Raw genomic sequence first — 18,487 nt, forward strand, 5'->3', positions numbered from 1 at the left:
ACGGCGTGGTGATGGATGCAGGGCGTCACAGTAGCAGGGCTTCGCCTATACTACGAGAGAGAGACGTAACGGGGAGAGAGGAAGCACCAAAGGCTGAGGTATGAAATCCCTCCTCTCCCCCACTATATATAGGAGGGCCAAGGGGGGGTGGTGCGCAGCCTAGGAGATCTGATCTCCTAGGTGCGGCGGCCAGGGGAGGGTTTCCCTCCCCCCCAAGGCACCTCGGGGTGCCTTCCACCACTTGGACTCCTCCTTGGTGGAAACCCTAGGCGCATGGGCCTAGTAGGGCTGGTGCCCTTGGCCCATGTAGGCCAAGGCGCACCCCCTACAGCCCATGTGGCCCCCCGGGACAGGTGGCCCCACCCGGTGGGCCCACGGGACCCCTCCGGTGGTCCCGGTACAATACCGATAACCCCGAAACTTGTCCCGATGCCCGAAACAGCACTTCCTATATATAATTCTTTACCTCCGGACCATTCCGGAACTCCTCGTGATGTCCGCGATATCATCCGGGACTCCGAACAACATTCGGGTTACTGCATACACATATCTTCATAACCCTAGCGTCACCGAACCTTAAGTGTGTAGACCCTACGGGTTCGGGAGACAAGCAGACATGACCGAGACGACTCTCCGGTCAATAACCAACAGCGGGATCTGGATACCCATGATGGCTCCCACATGCTCCACGATGATCTCATCGGACGAACCACGATGTCGAGGATTTAATCAACCCCGTATACAATTCCCTTTGTCAATCGGTATGTTACTTGCCCGAGACTCGATCGTCGGTATCCCAATACCTTGTTCAATCTCGTTACCGGCAAGTCACTTTACTCGTACCGTAATGCATGATCCCTTGACCAACCCCTTGGTCACGTTGAGCTCATTATGATGATGCATTACTGAGTGGGCCCAGAGATACCTCTCCGTCATGCGGAGTGACAAATCCCAGTCTCGATTCGTGCCAACCCAACAGACACTTTCGGAGATACCCGCAGTGCACCTTTATAGCCACCCAGTTACGTTGTGATGTTTGATACAACCAAAGCACTCCTACGGTATCCGGGAGTTGCACGATCTCATGGTCAAAGGAAAAGATACTTGACATTGGAAAAGCTCTAGCAAACGAACTACACGATCTTTGTACTATGCTTAGGATTGGGTCTTGTCCATCACATCATTCTCCTAATGATGTGATCCCGTTATCAATGACATCCAATGTCCATAGCCAGGAAATCATGACTATCTGTTGATCAACGAGCTAGTCAACTAGAGGCTTACTAGGGACATATTATGGTCTATGTATTCACACGTGTATTATGATTTCCGGATAATACAGTTATAGCATGAATAAAGACAATTATCATGAACAAAGAAATATAATAACAATGCTTTTATTATTGCCTCTAGGGCATATTTCCAACAGTCTCCCACTTGCACTAGAGTCAATAATCTAGTTACATTGTGATGAATCGAACACCCATGGAATTCTGGTGTTGATCATGTTTTGCCCTAGGGAGAGGTTTAGTCAATGGATCTGCTATGTTCAGGTCCGTATGTACTTTACAAATCTCTATGTCTCCATCTTGAACATTTTCACGAATGGAGTTGAAGCGACGCTTGATGTGCCTTGTCTTCTTGTGAAACCTGGGCTCCTTGGCAAGTGCAATAGCTCCAGTGTTGTCACAAAAGAGTTTGATTGGCCCCGACGCATTGGGTATGACTCCTAGGTCGGTGATGAACTCCTTCACCCATATAGCTTCATGTGCTGCCTCCGAGGCTGCCATGTACTCCGCTTCACATGTAGATCCCGCCATGACGCTCTGTTTGCAGCTGCACCAGCTCACTGCTCCACCATTCAACATATACACGTATCCGGTTTGTGACTTAGAGTCATCCAGATCTGTGTCGAAGCTAGCGTCGACGTAACCCTTTACGACGAGCTCTTCGTCACCTCCATAAACGAGAAACATTTCCTTAGTCCTTTTCAGGTACTTCAGGATATTCTTGACCGTTGTCCAGTGTTCCTTGCCGGGATTACTTTGGTACCTTCCTACCAAACTTACGGCAAGGTTTACATCAGGTCTGGTACACAGCATGGCATACATAATAGAACCTATGGCTGAGGCATAGGGGATGACACTCATCTCTTCTATCTCTTCTGCCGTGGTCGGACATTGAGCTGAGCTCAATTTCATACCTTGCAAAACAGGCAAGAACCCTTTCTTGGACTGATCCATTTTGAACTTCTTCAAAATCTTATCAAGGTATGTGCTTTGTGAAAGACCTATGAGGCGTCTTGATCTATCTCTGTAGATCTTGATGCCTAATATATAAGCAGCTTCTCCAAGGTCCTTCATTGAAAAACTTTTATTCAAGTAGGCCTTGATGCTGTCCAAGAGTTCTATATCATTTCCCATCAAAAGTATGTCATCTACATATAGTATGAGAAATGCTACAGAGCTCCCACTCACTTTCTTGTAAACGCAGGCTTCTCCATAAGTCTGCGTAAACCCAAACGCTTTGATCATCTCATCAAAACGAATGTTCCAACTCCGAGATGCTTGCACCAGCCCATAAATCGAGCGTTGGAGCTTGCACACCTTGTTAGCATTCTTAGGATCGACAAAACCTTCCGGCTGCATCATATAAAATTCTTCCTTAAGGAAACCATTAAGGAATGCCGTTTTGACGTCCATTTGCCATATTTCATAATCATAGAATGCGGCAATCGCTAACATGATTCGGACGGACTTCAGCTTCGCTACCGGTGAGAAAGTCTCATCGTAGTCAACCCCTTGAACTTGTCGATAACCCTTAGCGACAAGCCTAGCTTTGTAGATGGTCACATTACCATCCGCGTCTGTCTTCTTCTTAAAGATCCATTTATTTTCTATGGCTCGCCGTTCAACGGGCAAGTCAGTCAAAGTCCATACTTCGTTTTCATACATGGATCCTATCTCGGATTTCATGGCTTCTAGCCATTTGTCGGAATCCGGACCCGCCATCGCTTCTTCATAGTTCGAAGGTTCATTGTTGTCTAACAACATGATTTCCAAGACAGGGTTGCCGTACCACTCTGGTGCGGAACGTGTCCTTGTGGACCTTCAAATTTCAGTAGGAGCTTGATCAGAAGTATCTTGATCATCATCATTAACTTCCTCTCTAGTCAGTGCAGGCACCTCAGGAACATTTTCTTGAGTTGCGCCATTTACCGGTTCAAGAGGTAATACTTCATCAAGCTCTACTTTCCTCCCACTTCTTTCGAGAGAAACTCTTTCTCTAGAAAGGACCCATTCTTGGCAACAAAGATCTTGCCTTCGGATCTGAGGTAGAAGGTGTACCCAATAGTTTCTTTAGGGTATCCTATGAAGACGCATTTTTCCGACTTGGGTTCGAGCTTTTCAGGTTGAAGTTTCTTGACATAAGCATCGCATCCCCAAACTTTTAGAAACGACAGCTTAGGTTTCTTCCCAAACCATAATTCAAACGGTGTCGTCTCAACGGATTTCGACGGAGCCCTATTTAAAGTGAATGCGGCAGTCTTTAAAGCATAGCCCCAAAAAGATAGCGGTAAGTCGGTAAGAGACATCATAGATCGCACCATATCTAATAGAGTGCGATTACGACGTTCGGACACACCATTACGCTGAGGTGTTCCAGGCGGCGTGAGTTGTGAAACTATTCCACATTTTCTTAAGTGTGTGCCAAATTTGTGACTCAAGTATTCTCCTCCACGATCTGATCGTAGAAACTTTATTTTCCTGTCACGTTGATTCTCAACTTCACTCTGAAATTCCTTGAACTTTTCAAAGGTTTCAGACTTGTGTTTCATTAAGTAGACATACCCATATCTACTTAAGTCATCAGTGAGGGTGAGAACATAACGATAGCCACCGCGAGCCTCAACACTCATTGGACCGCACACATCAGTATGTATGATTTCCAATAAGTCGGTTGCTCGCTCCATTGTTCCTGAGAACGGAGTCTTGGTCATTTTACCCATAAGGCATGGTTCGCACGTGTCAAATGATTCATAATCAAGAGACTCTAAAAGTCCATCTGCATGGAGCTTCTTCATGCGTTTGACACCTATGTGACCAAGGCGGCAGTGCCACAAGTATGTGGAACTATCATTATCAACCTTACATCTTTTGGCACTCACATTATGAACATGTGTAGCATTACGTTCGAGACTCATTAAGAATAAACCATTCACCATAGGAGCATGACCATAAAACATATCTCTCATATAAATGGAACAACCATTATTCTCAGATTTAAATGAGTAGCCATCTCGAATTAAACGAGATCCCGATACAATGTTCATGCTCAAAGCTGGCACTAAATAACAATTATTGAGGTTTAAAACTAATCCCGTAGGTAAATGTAGAGGCAGCGTGCCGACGGCGATCACATCGACCTTGGAACCATTCCCGACGCGCATCGTCACCTCGTCCTTCGCCAGTCTCCGTTTATTCCGCAGCTCCTGCTGTGAGTTACAAATATGAGCAACGGCACCGGTATCAAATACCCAGGAGTCACTACGAGTACTGGTAAGGTACACATCAATTACATGTATATCAAATATACCTTTGGTGTTGCCGGCCTTCTTGTCCGTTAAGTACTTGGGGCAGTTCCGTTTCCAGTGACCCTTCCCTTTGCAATAAAAGCACTCTGTCTCAGGCTTGGGTCCATTCTTTGGCTTCTTCCCGGCAGCTTGCTTGCCGGGCGCGGCAACCTCCTTGCCGTCCTTCTTGAAGTTCTTTTTACCCTTGCCTTTCTTGAACTTAGTGGTTTTATTGACCATCAACACTTGATGTTCCTTCTTGACTTCTACCTCCGCTGATTTCAGCATAGAGAACAACTCAGGAATGGTCTTTTGCATCCCCTGCATGTTGAAGTTCATCACAAAGCTCTTGTAGCTTGGTGGAAGCGACTGGAGGATTCTGTCAATGACCACATCATCCGGGAGATTAACTCCCAGCTGAGACAAGCGGTTATGTAACCCAGACATAGTGAGTATGTGCTCACTGACAGAACTATTTTCCTCCATCTTACAGCTGAAGAACTTATCGGAGACTTCATATCTCTCGATCCGGGCATGAGCTTGAAAAACCATTTTCAGCTCTTCGAACATCTCATATGCTCCATGTCTCTCAAAACGCTTTTGGAGCCCCGGCTCTAAGCTGTAAAGCATGCCGCACTGAACAAGGGAGTAGTCGTCAACACGTGTCTGCCAAGCGTTCATAACATCTTGGTTCTGTGGGACGGGTGGATCACCTAGCGGTGCTTGTAGGACATAATCTTTCTTGGCAGCTATGAGGATGATCCTCAGGTTCCGGACCCAGTCCGTATAGTTGCTGCCATCATCTTTCAGCTTGGTTTTCTCTAGGAACGCATTGAAGTTGAGGACTACGTGGGCCATTTGATCTACAAGACATAGTGTAAAATATTTCAGACTAAGTTCATGATAATTAAGTTCATCTAATCAAATTATTAATGAACTCCCACTTAGATTAGACATCCCTCTAGTCATCTAAGTATTACATGATCCGAGTTAACTAGACCGTGTCCGATCATCATGTGAGACGGACTAGTCAACGTCGGTGAACATCTTCATGTTGATCGTATCTTCTATACGACTCATGCTCGACCTTTCGGTCTTCTGTGTTCCGAGGCCATGTATGTACATGCTAGGCTCGTCAAGTTAACCCCAAGTGTTTTGCATGTGTTCCGAGGCCATGTCTGTACATGCTAGGCTCGTCAACACCCGTTGTATGTGAACGTAAGGATCCATCACACCCGATCATCACGGCGTGCTTAGAAACGACGAACTTTAGTAAGGGTGCACAATTAGGGGAGAACACCTCTTGAAATTGTTATGAGGGATCATCTTATTTACTACCGTCATTCTAAGTAAACAAGATGCAAAAACATGATAAACATCACATGCAATCAAATAATAAACGTGACATGATATGGCCAATATCACATAGCTCCTTTGATCTCCATCTTGGGGCTCCATGATCATCCTGTCACCGGCTTGACACCATGATCTCCATCATCATGATCTCCATCATCGTGTCTCCATGAAGTTGCTCGCTAACCATTACTTCTACTACTATGGCTAACGCGTTTAGCAATAAAGTAAAGTAATTTACATGGTGTTTCTCGATGACACGCAGGTCATATAAAAGAATAAAGACAACTCCTATGGCTCCTGCCGGTTGTCATACTCATCGACATGCAAGTCGTGATTCCTATTACAATAGCATGAACATCTCATACATCACATATAGATCATTCATCATTCATCACAACTTTGGCCATATCATATCACAAACCACTTGCTGCAAAAACAAGTTAGACGTCCTCTAATTGTTGTTGCAAGTTTTACGTGGCTGAATTAGGGTTCTAGCAAGAACGTCTTCTTACCTACGTTAAAGCCACAACGTGATTTGTCAACTTCTATTTACCCTTCATAAGGACCCTGTTCATCGAATCCGCTCCAACTAAAGTGGGAGAGACAGACACCCGCCAGCCACCTTATGCAACTAGTGCATGTTAGTCGGTGGAACCGGTCTCACGTAAGCGTACGTGTAAGGTTGGTCCGGCCCGCTTCATCCCACAATACCGCTGAAGCAAGAAAAGACTAGTAACGGCAAGAAAGTTGACAAATCTACGCCCACAACTCATTGTGTTCTACTCGCGCAAGAAGAACTACGCATAGACCTAGCTCATGATGCCACTGTTGGGGAACGTTGCAGAAAACAAAATTTTCCTACTCGTTTCACCAAGATCATCTAGGAGTTCATCTAGCAACGAGTCATTGGATGCATCTACATACCTTTGTAGATGGCGCACGGAAGCGTTCGAAAGAACGGTGATGATGTAGTCGTACACGACGTGATCCAAATCACCGATGACCAAGCGCCGAACGGACGGCACCTCCGCGTTCAACACACGTACGGGACGGGAGACGTCTCCTCCTTGATCCAGCAAGGGGAAAGGAGAGGTTGATGAAGATCCAGCAGCACGACGGCGTGGTGGTGGATGCAGGGCGTCACAGTAGCAGGGCTTCGCCTATACTACGAGAGAGAGACGTAACGGGGAGAGAGGGAGGCGCCGGGGGCTGGTATATGAAATCCCTCCTCTCCCCCACTATATATAGGAGGGCCAAGGGGGGTGGTGCGCAGCCTAGGAGATCTGATCTCCTAGGTGCGGCGGCCAGGGGGAGGATTCCCTCCCCCCCAAGGCACCTAGAGGTGCCTTCCACCACTTGGACTCCTCCCCCATGGAAACCCTAGGCGCATGGGCCTAGTAGGGCTGGTGCCCTTGGCCCATGTAGGCCAAGGCGCACCCCCTACAGCCCATGTGGCCCCCCGGGACAGGTGGCCCCACCCGGTGGGCCCCCGGGACCCCTCCGGTGGTCCCGGTACAATACCGATAACCCCGAAACTTGTCCCGATGGCCGAAACAGCACTTCCTATATATAATTCTTTACCTCCGGACCATTCCAGAACTCCTCGTGACGTCTGGGATCTCATCCGGGACTCTGAACAACATTCGGGTTCCTGCATATACATATCTTCACTAACCCTAGCGTCACCGAACCTTAAGTGTGTAGACCCTACGGGTTCGGGAGACATGCAGACATGACCGAGACGTTCTCCGGTCAATAACCAACAGCGGGATCTGGATACCCATGTTGGCTCCCACATGCTCCTCGATGATCTCATCGGATGAACCACGATGTCGAGGATTTAATCAACCCCGTATACAATTCCCTTTGTCAATCGGTATGTTACTTGCCCGAGACTCGATCGTCGGTATCCCAATACTTTGTTCAATCTCGTTACCGGCAAGTCACTTTACTCGTACCGTAATGCATGATCCCGTGATCAACCACTTGGTCACCTTGAGCTCATAATGATGATGCATTACCGAGTGGGCCCAGTGATACCTCTCCGTTATCCAGAGTGACAAATCCCAGTCTCGATCCGTGTCAACCCAACAGACACTTTCGGAGATACCTGTTAATGCACCTTTATAGTCACCCAGTTACGTTGTGACGTTTGATACACCCAAAGCACTCCTACGGTATCCGGGAGTTACACGATCTCATGGTCAAAGGAAAAGATACTTGACATTGGAAAAGCTCTAGCAAATGAACTACACGATCTTTGTACTATGCTTAGGATTGGGTCTTGTCCATCACATCATTCTCCTAATGATGTGATCCCGTTATCAATGACATCCAATGTCCATAGCCAGGAAATCATGACTATCTGTTGATCAACGAGCTAGTCAACTAGAGGCTTACTAGGGACATATTATGGTCTATGTATTCACACGTGTATTACGATTTCTGGATAATACAGTTATAGCATGAATAAAGACAATTATCATGAACAAAGAAATATAATAACAATGCTTTTATTATTGCCTCTAGGGCATATTTCCAACAAAACTCAATCCATTACAAGAGAGTAGAGGGGGAGAAACATCATAAGATCCAACTATAATAGCAAAGCTCGTGATACATCAAGATCGTATCACCTCAAGAACACGAGAGAGAGAGAGAGAGAGAGAGAGAGATCAAACACATAGCTACTGGTACATACCCTTAGCCCCGAGGGAGAACTACTCCCTCCTCATCATGGAGAGCACCGGGATGATGAAGATGGCCACCGGAGAGGGATTGCCCCCTCCGGCAGGGTGCCGGAACGGGTCTAGATTGACTTTCGGTGGCTACGGAGGCTTCCGACGGCGGAACTCCCGATCTATTGTGCTCCCCGATCGTTTTAGGGTATATGGAGATATATAGACGGAAGAAGTACGTCAGGGGAGCCACGAGGGTGGAGGGCGCGCCCAGGGGGGTGGGCGCGCCCCCTGCCTCGTGGCTTCCTCGTTGCTTCCCTTACGTGGACTCCAAGTCTCCCGGGTTGCTTTCCTTCCAAAAATAAGTTCCGTGAAGTTTCAGGTCAATTGGACTCCGTTTGATTTTCCTTTTCTGCGAAACACTGAAACAAGGGAAAAACAGAAACTGGCACTGGGCTCTAGGTTAATAGGTTAGTCCCAAAAATCATATAAAATAGCATATAAATGCATATAAAACATCCAAGGTTGATAATATAATAGCATGGAACAATCAAAAATTATAGATACGTTGGAGACGTATCAGTGACCCCTCATGCGCAGTGGCTGGAGCATCTGTCAAAAAGTGAATGCCAAAAGTTAGGAAATTATTTTCATCAATCCGAAAACTTTCATCAAAATTTTATTCATATCACTTACCTCTCCATTCTCTATGAACCGGGCGCGATGACCCTTGTCGAATGCCTAGTCCAGCATCGAGTACCGTGTGCCGATGTTGTCCGCAAGAGGTGGTCGCCTTAATAAAATTTCATAAACAAAACCACCATAAGCATAAAGCATACATAAACAAAAAACTGAACTCAAATCATATCAACATGCATCATATCAAAATAAAATTTTAAGCATATTCCTACAACAACTACTACACATGATGGATCAAATCATATCGACATGCATCATATCAAAAAAAATCCTCCAACATACATCATATCATCATATTTTTAAATCAATTTTTCCAAACAACATCTTCATATCATCATATCAACATGCATCATCATACTAGGGTTCATCTTCACACTAGATCATATCAACATGCATCATCAAACTAGGGTTCAAATTCATATCAACATTACATCATAATTTTTTTAACAAAAAAATTATGAACTAGGGTTCATCTTCACACTAACATATGAACTATTGATTAGAGTTCATATCCAACACCACTAGTTACTAAAGAACTAAGAACTACAACTACAATCAATCTTAGGTGAAAAAATCCAATCTAAGTTCAAAAATATGAGGGATTTCAAGCAAATAATGCGTCGAATTGGAAGCAAGTTTGCAAAAACTAATTGGAGGGATTGGAGGAGCTTACGTTTCTCTCTTCGGGGCCATCTCGATCCGCAAAAACGGTGAAGAATCGGTGAAGATCCGAGGGGGGAGTGGAGGAGATGAGACAGGGAGAGAGGGGCGACTTGGGGGAGAAAATGAGGAAGTGCCGACGGGGGGAGGGGGAGGGGTGGGGAGATGGGCAGGGGCGCGGGGGTTTCGTGGAAAATAACTGCCCGGACCCTACCGCCAGGGGCTCTGGCGGTAGGGTTAGACAGGCTACCGCCAGGTCCCCTGACGGTAGGGTGCGACGGAGGGGGACGGCGGCCGTTTCCGCGTGCTGACGTGGACAAGTACCCTACCGCCAGGGACACTGGCGGTAGGCTGTGTAACCCTACCGCTGGAGGCTCTGACGGTAAGAAAAAGGGTCCAATTCCAAAAAAAAATCAAACCAGGGTCAGATTCTGAAATTGTTCCCTCCGCTCCCAGCAACCCTCGCCACCTTCTCTTATCCCCAGTCGCCGTTATAATACCTTGCCGCCAGTCCGGCGCGCGAGGCCAGGAGCCACACGTGGCACCAGGCCGGCGGGGGCGCGGCCACACGAGGCACCAGGCCGGTGGAGGCGCGGGGGAGGAGGTGGCGGCGGGATGGCGAGGGGAGGACATGAGAGGGCCGACGCGGCGGAACGGGAGGACCATCTAATGTCTTCGGTGTGGTAGCCCAGCCCACCACTCCTGCTGCGACGACAGCGAAGAACTGAAGAAGGGCAGAGGACCATCTAACTACCTTGCCGCGGGCGATTGAATTGGAGAGCCGACTTTGGTGAGAAGGCCGGTGGACCGAGGAACTACGGATGCTGTGGCGGAGGCCGTGTAGTCTACTCAGCCTTGGTCCAGAATCTTCGTAGACCACTCAAAGATGGTGCATTCATCTCTCTTCCTTCTCGATTGAACTATTTGTGTGTCATCCCCTTCTCTGATTGAAGTACAACATGCTAGATACCTAATCGACACTGTCTCTAAACTTGTCACCCCCTTCTAATGGTGGAAATAAAGTAGTCAATGAAACCAACGCTACTGTATTTTCCACGCAGTTGCCCTTTTATCTGCAATGCCTAGCTTCTATATGGAATATTAGATACAAATATACTCCTTGATGAATGACAATGGTATTGTGTGAAGTAGCAAGTCTGAAAGAACCAGGTTCTATTGATAAGTGAGTTAACAAGTGCCAGAATTAGAAGAGACAGGATGGGAAGTTTGTTGATTGATTGTAAACCTGTTACTCAATCTTATTAGTATTGATTAGTCTAACTTATCATTATTTTTGATTTCCCTTCTTGATTTGGAGTATGTGTCTTTGCTTAACTCAGCGTCCCTATGTTGCCATCTCGATAAAAAAACGCAAAACATGTACATTTGTAGTTTAAGTTTCTTATGTTCACGACATTTTGTTTTTGGGGTAATTAGAGGATCAAGTAGGCTTGCCGTTGAATCCAACTGTTTTTAGTTTTGAAGTGTTCAGGAAAATTTCTTGAGATGATGTAAACGAATTGTCCTCCCCAAAAAGGGTGGAAAACGAATTGGATGGAAAGCTAGAGCTGGAGCAGGTTGACCATGGACACTCGCAAAATCCTTTTAAACTTTACATGTTTTATGATTATCAAATTTTGTTCTGGCTTGTGTCTTTCTGAACATCTTTTGTTCTTGTCTCTTGCAAACACATTTCTTGTCAAGTGGGCGTGAAGGAGTTGGGTTGTGGATGGTTCCCATCACACTATGCTGCTGTTCATACTCAGTTCAGCAAAAGTTCTATTCACACTATGCTGCTTTAGAATGTGAAAAAAAGTTGATTTCTGGATTAAACTTAATGTCATTTAGACTGGTTTATATAGCGTGAGTTATGATAGGAACTTGCAGCCCGACTTAGGCATGCAGTTGAGACGAACACACTGAGGGAAGCAGACAGATGTGGTTATTGCATGGTTTCTTGCAACTGTGTAATTCTTTCCCTGTGCCACACATTATTACTTTCTAATCAATACAGGTGTACTTGATGACACATATGCCCTCCGTATGGCTGTTAAATTCTAAACAGAAGGTGGTCACGTTGCCGCACTTGATTACTGTGTGCAAGAATGAGACCGAGTATACTGTGCTTGCAGCACATGCCATCAAACATACCACTCTTCCTATTCTAGTTAACTTTTGTTGCTCCTAAACTTGATTTTTTTTTCTAACTATTTTTTCCCTCCCACCAGTGCTCCATAGTTGGCCGGAAGTTTGTCTGCCAGTTCTCCATTGGCAAGTTAACCTTGCAATTTCTTGATCTGCGTTGTTGCTGAAGCTAATCTAGCATCTCATCTGCTTCTTTAATAAATCTTTTTGTTTCTACTTTATTACATATTCAAGCATGCCTACTAGGATCATGCGCTTCTTACTCTTGGTCTATGGCTTGGTGTCAAAAAACCAAACACAACATACTCTTATTTAATTCAGTCAAAGCCATTAGTTGTCTAATGTACGTAAGTGTAATGCTCTGCTCATGTCTATTCTGATGTTTCAAATATACTACTAATCTTAAGAAGGTTGGAATCAACGAGGCAACACATAACTATGTTTGATGCATTCTTCAGGTCGACAGCCTGATGATGGACGTAACAGCTACTGAAGAGGAGGCTAAATGATGGAAGATGGAAGGAAGAAATGATACTGCATGCAAACTGTTTGGCAAAATTATGCAGATTTTCTTTCCCTAAAGAAGTTTTTGATAATTGTTTTCAGATTACAGAAAATGTACCAGCAGCACAGAACAAATTTCTTTCAAATGTTAAAACTACCAAAGCTTCAGGAGTCATTTGAGTTGGTCATAATCATAAACCACGTATTTTATCAATATAAAAAACATGTCAGAAACTTACGGAGTAACGATTCCTGAGTTGTTCTGTAGTATGGTGCGGTTTAATATATTTTTCTGCTCTCTTATGTCAACTTTAGTTGTGCGGACCATGTTTATCTGATACTGTTTGTAAAATCTGGATCTGAATAGTATCTTTATATATGTTTCTAGAAACATTAATCATTGTATGCTTTACTTTTTTTCTGCAGAATAAATTAGCATATGTCATATTACTAATTTGGAAAGTGAACTATTGTAGGCAATATGATTGCAGATGTCAAGCAAAACATATAGCTTTCTTAGTGAGGCAATTTTTCTGTTATTTGGTATACGATTAGGTGATTTCTGATTAGTACTGCAATGAAACTGCTCATGATTGTTCGCCATACTGCCTCTTACATTGCCTATCTAGGCGAATATGGTTGAAGGAGAGTGCCAAAAATTGCGGGAAAGTTGCACAATGTCGACACTTTTGTTTGCTTTGCCAGTATTCACTCACAAATGTAAATGGTGTTGCAGGTGCAGGTAATCACGTAATACAGAAATCGAGGATAACTAGATGAATGCCTGAATGAACAAGATGGCAAAAAATGAAACGATACCTGCTGCCAAATGAGTCATGCTCCATTGAGCAGGGTTTTTGGCGGCAAAGATCATTTTCATGGTTAAGACTGAATGACATTTAAGCAATATGATCATTTGTGCCTTTGCTCTCCAGTTTGTCTAGGTAGTTCCTCTTTTCTGCCTTTTCATATTCAATTTCTGTGTGCCTAAGAATCCTCAAATTGCTACATTTGTTTGTTTCGTGGAAGATCAAAGTGCAGTTTTCATCATAAATTATACATTTTGATTCTATTCAACCATACCGTGAAAAGAAGATATTCCCCTTTTTATTTGGCATGAAAGAAAACTTATGTGGCTCTTTATCATATTGTGACTGTAACTTTGTGGTTTGAAATTCAAGGTGTGTGTATTAACTTCAGTTAGATGTGAGTCATGTTTTCTTTTTTTCATAAAAGTGATCACTCGGCCCCCATTTTTATTACGAAATGGAGTGTGAGATACATCAACGCCATCCATTACACTATTCAGCAAAGATGCGACACCGCATCAGGAGAAGCGGAATCCTACATCCCTAGATTTTCAAAACATATGTAGTACACCAAGAGTTTTTTTCTTTATTAAACAAAAGGTTTTATGAATGTTTCTGTTAAACACAAGTCTGTTAGTGTGGAAGAGCAGGACAGGTGCATCATATGAAATTGTATGACATAAATTGCCTTGGAATGATGGTTTTCTTCGTAGCAAAGTATGGGGTGTGTGCTTGCAAATGCATATCAATTTTCTTTCCCATTGCAATGCACAGGCGTATTTGAGCTCGAGTGTGTGCGCGCCTCTGCAACCCAAAACTAGAGACCGAAATCAAGGGATTTGATTGGTAAGTGATGGAAAAATGAGAGGAGTAGCAGCAGGAAATAGAAGGATCTCGGTTCCAGTAGCAAACGTCAATCCTTAATCATCGTACATAGCAAGCTGGACAAGGAGGCAGGAAGCATAAGAGTTGGGGAAGAGAGATCTGTGTGTCAGCGAGTGCTAGCTGGGTGTGTGCCTCCTGTTTGAGAGGGAGGGAGGACCTTTGCTGGGCAGTCAAAGGATGTGCTCGGTCTATGTTGGTCCAACTCCAAGGTAATGCTAACACATATGTTTATAATAGTTTAATTCTTCTTACATGATTTCCACATGTATGTGTTGCTTTAGCCAAAAATAATAATGTCCAGTGAACTGGCTACATAGAACACCCTAGGTATAGCCACCAGCATCGACTAGATGACGCCCATCACCGACGCACTCTTCTCTTGGGAGCATTGGCCCAGCGGAAATCCGCCTCGATCGATCGTATTGCAGCTCATCGCCGTCGCATCACTCTCCCACTGCTACTTCTATCTGGTCTCGATCAGATATTTTGGTTGAGTCAAAAGTGTTATCAAGTTGATTTTAAACAAGAGATGAGATGTTGAGTAAGTTTGGACTATGTATCATAAGATTCAGACCAGTCTAAGTTTTAGTCTACCTAAATTACTTGACCACATGCTTCTAACATATACGTTTTTATAGATAATTCTAACCTATATGGAGTTGGATTGGTGAGTACTTAATTTAAGAAGAAGAAAAATACTCGCGTCCATCAGGAACATCACCGAGGTTAGGTGTGCAGCGACGGCGGCAATCATGGATGATTAGTGCTTCGATGGCTACGAGTTCGATCACTTGGATGATGGAAGACACTATGATGAATTAGAGCATGCCATGAACACAACAAGAGGGAGTCTGTTGACGCCACAAGCCCACGCATCCGTCAACGCCAAAGCCCTCAAGCTGACCTAGCCCATGCCACTTTGGGCGCCATGTGATTCGTCGTCTCCGTGACTTATCATCAATGGCTTCCTCCTCTTTGCGCACAGCTACATCCGCATCTCCGTCGACTCACTGGGGCCTTTGTTGAGCTTTTGCTGGTTCATTGCCGATGTCTCTTAATGTGAAGTTTGCTCTTTTCTCCCGTTGCAACGCATGGGCATTTGTGCTAGTAATACTCACATGGTGATTGGTAAAGTTCTCGCTCCCTCAGCTCGGCTCCCGTCTTCCCTCGCTCGCTCACTAGTTTAGCTTTTATTTTAGCTCGTCCACTGCTAGCTCAGAAAAAACCATCTATCATGTTTTTTATTTGAAGTTCGTTAAATCAGAAGAAGTTCACCTATTTTAAAAAAGTTTGTGAATTTAAAAACACGAACTTTTAAAAATTGTCCATGCATTTCAATTATTTGTGGATCTCAAAATGTTCATGAATTTGAAAAAGGTGTACAAATTTAAAAATTGTCATGAAATTCAAAAAAATGAATTCTAAAATGTTCACAAATTTTAATAAATATACATGAGTTAAAATAGGGAAAAAGGAAAAACATGAAAAATGCATGATTGTTTTTGAAATATTAAAATTAATAAAACACAAAAAAGAAAAAAAAAACACATGCAATACCTTCTCAAAACCAAAAAAACGGCCGATTCGGCGACACACACCCTTACAGGCAGGGCCCATAACGTTCCCCACAGCTCTCGACGCACCAGAACGTTCCAAATCAGGAGCTTAGTATCATGATAGATGTCACCAAGTCTGCCCATAGATGAGGCATATCTTGGCTTTGCTAGCATTACCTAACCATGGGAGTGGTCGTCGAACTCGTGTGGTTTGCATTTGTTTGTAATGTTAGTTCGACAGAGGCTCTAGCACTATGATAGGTTATGTGTTGCCTTTTACTTATCCTATATCAATAAAATGGAAAAACCTTTGCCTTATTTAAAAGTAGACATTGTCACCATAGTTTAAAGAAAAAACTTACAACAGAGTGAGCGAGGCCGTGATCGATGGTTTTTTGGTTCCGTTGCATTTTGAAAATGTAATAAGAATATTATGTAGACGTCCTAGTAGATTGCCAAGACCAACAAATCGCCAGTCTAAAATTTTGGTTGCACCACCCCTGTTTTCTCTGATTTGCCCAAAAATTGTATGGCCAACCACAAAGTTTTCTTCTGCTTCTTTCTAAGGTCAACTGGCCATAACATATCATACAAGGCATCAGAACCATTTTTTTGTCAGACCGTTGGCTCGGCTAGGTTTTCTAACCTATGGTCGGCAAACCAACCACGTTCGGCTTTCCAACCTATGGTCAGCATGCCAACGACGAGCATCACCAATAGTCGGCATGGCAAGTTTCCGTGTACCCGCCTCCAACACGACGATGATGTTGTTGATGTCGCCCCAATGTTTTAAATAGCGGGCTATGGCTTATAGCGGCAACCCTTAAAAACAGCTATAGCGAGGCTATAGCGGCAAATTGTACATGAAATCATTTAGCGGCAACATGCTCAAACAGCTATAGCGGAGCTATAGCGGGGCTATAGCGGGCTATTTAAAACTATGTGTCGCCCCAACGAAGTGGATTAAGCATTTTTGTACATTTATTTCTATAACTATACCACTATATAATGTATGGATAATTTGGAAAAACAACCATTGGATGAAGCCGATCCAATGGTAGATAGGTGGCAGTTGTGAGTGTTGTTGGCCGGCGGATTTCCTCGTTGCTGCACAATATTCCACCACGTGTACTATCTAAAAAGATCCGATGGTTAGGCTTAAGTCCTATAGACATTTTGCACGAAACTTACAACACACTTCTATTTTGTTCTAGACTCTTCCATAGTATACTATCCTAACTTCTTTTTCTACCAAAACTATCATTCGTTTTTACTTTGTGATTTGTTTTCTTTGTGTTAAAGTTTATGGATGTACCCTCATAAATCGTATCTATCTTTGCAGATGGAGAAGTAGCTATTCTTTTTATTTTCTATTGAAAAGTGCAATATAAGATACCCCAAAAGACACCTAAATAACACATCTTCGGTATATTTTACCCGAGTTTTGCATTTTATACTTCATGCATATGCCTCAAAATTTTCATTTGCCTATTATAATGCAGTAACAACATTGCCAATCTTTGGTTGTAATTTGATTATTTGAGCTCATAAGTGCAACGAATTGTATAACTTACTAATTTTTACAAGTGGGGAGGATCTCAACAAGGAGATACGCAACAACCGAAGTATCATGGGCATCGTGGTCAACAATCCCTGACCAAATATTTTTGGCTTGTTCAAACCTCAAACTTCACTCTATTCATCACTAGGGCCAACCGGCACCATTTTAGGACCGCGCACAAACAGCCACAACAATGAGAATGTATATGAGACCAGGATTCACGGACTAAACTTACCCAACTTTGTTGTGACTGGCATGTGGGCCCCACAACAAGCTGACCCACACTTTAGCCTTACAAAGTTAGGTGGGTTTTCGTGAGTCAACTTTAATTTAAGGATTCCATGTGCATTCAAATATCAAGAGTACAATTGGCCATACATGCAACATTTTAGTACATGTGTAACAAGACAATTACAAAAGAAAACACCACCCAAAATAAAGAAACTACAGTACAATCCTTAGATTTTCCTACCATTTTCACCTTCCTGCAAAGAATGCATGTTATGTGGAACTTAGTAACTCCCTTCGCAGAGCTTACTATAACTCGTTGGTTATGGATCTCAGTAGGATCACAACAAATGCCAATCGGCCCATACAAATTTTTTTGCTAGATCTTTTGAATTGTCAGGGCTCTTTCTCGCTCGTTGCGATACCGAGGTCTCGCCTATCGGTAGGCCGGCCCAGTACTGTGGCGCCTCTAGCTTGAGTTATTTTTCTTTTTATACTATGTGTTTTTCTTATCATTTTTCTGTTTTTCTTTGTTTCTTGACCGATTTTCTATGGTCTTTTCCTACTTTTTTTTTCTTTTTCACTACACATGTCTACTTTTTTTCAGTATACATGTGGAACATTTTTCCGACACACTTTGGACATGTTTGAAATACACAATTTATTTATTTTTAAATATGTGTTTTGGTCATTCTTTCGAATACATGATAAACAAAATATACTTCGTACACTTTTTAATGGCATGAAACTTTTTTTAAACTACCAGAACATGTTTTACATTTTTAATAAAATGTTACGAACATTTTTTTAAATGTGTGATTATATTTCTTTAA

This window comes from Triticum urartu, chromosome 3 (genome assembly GCF_003073215.2).
Source record: "Triticum urartu cultivar G1812 chromosome 3, Tu2.1, whole genome shotgun sequence".
In the NCBI taxonomy this organism is placed as follows: Eukaryota; Viridiplantae; Streptophyta; class Magnoliopsida; order Poales; family Poaceae; genus Triticum; species Triticum urartu.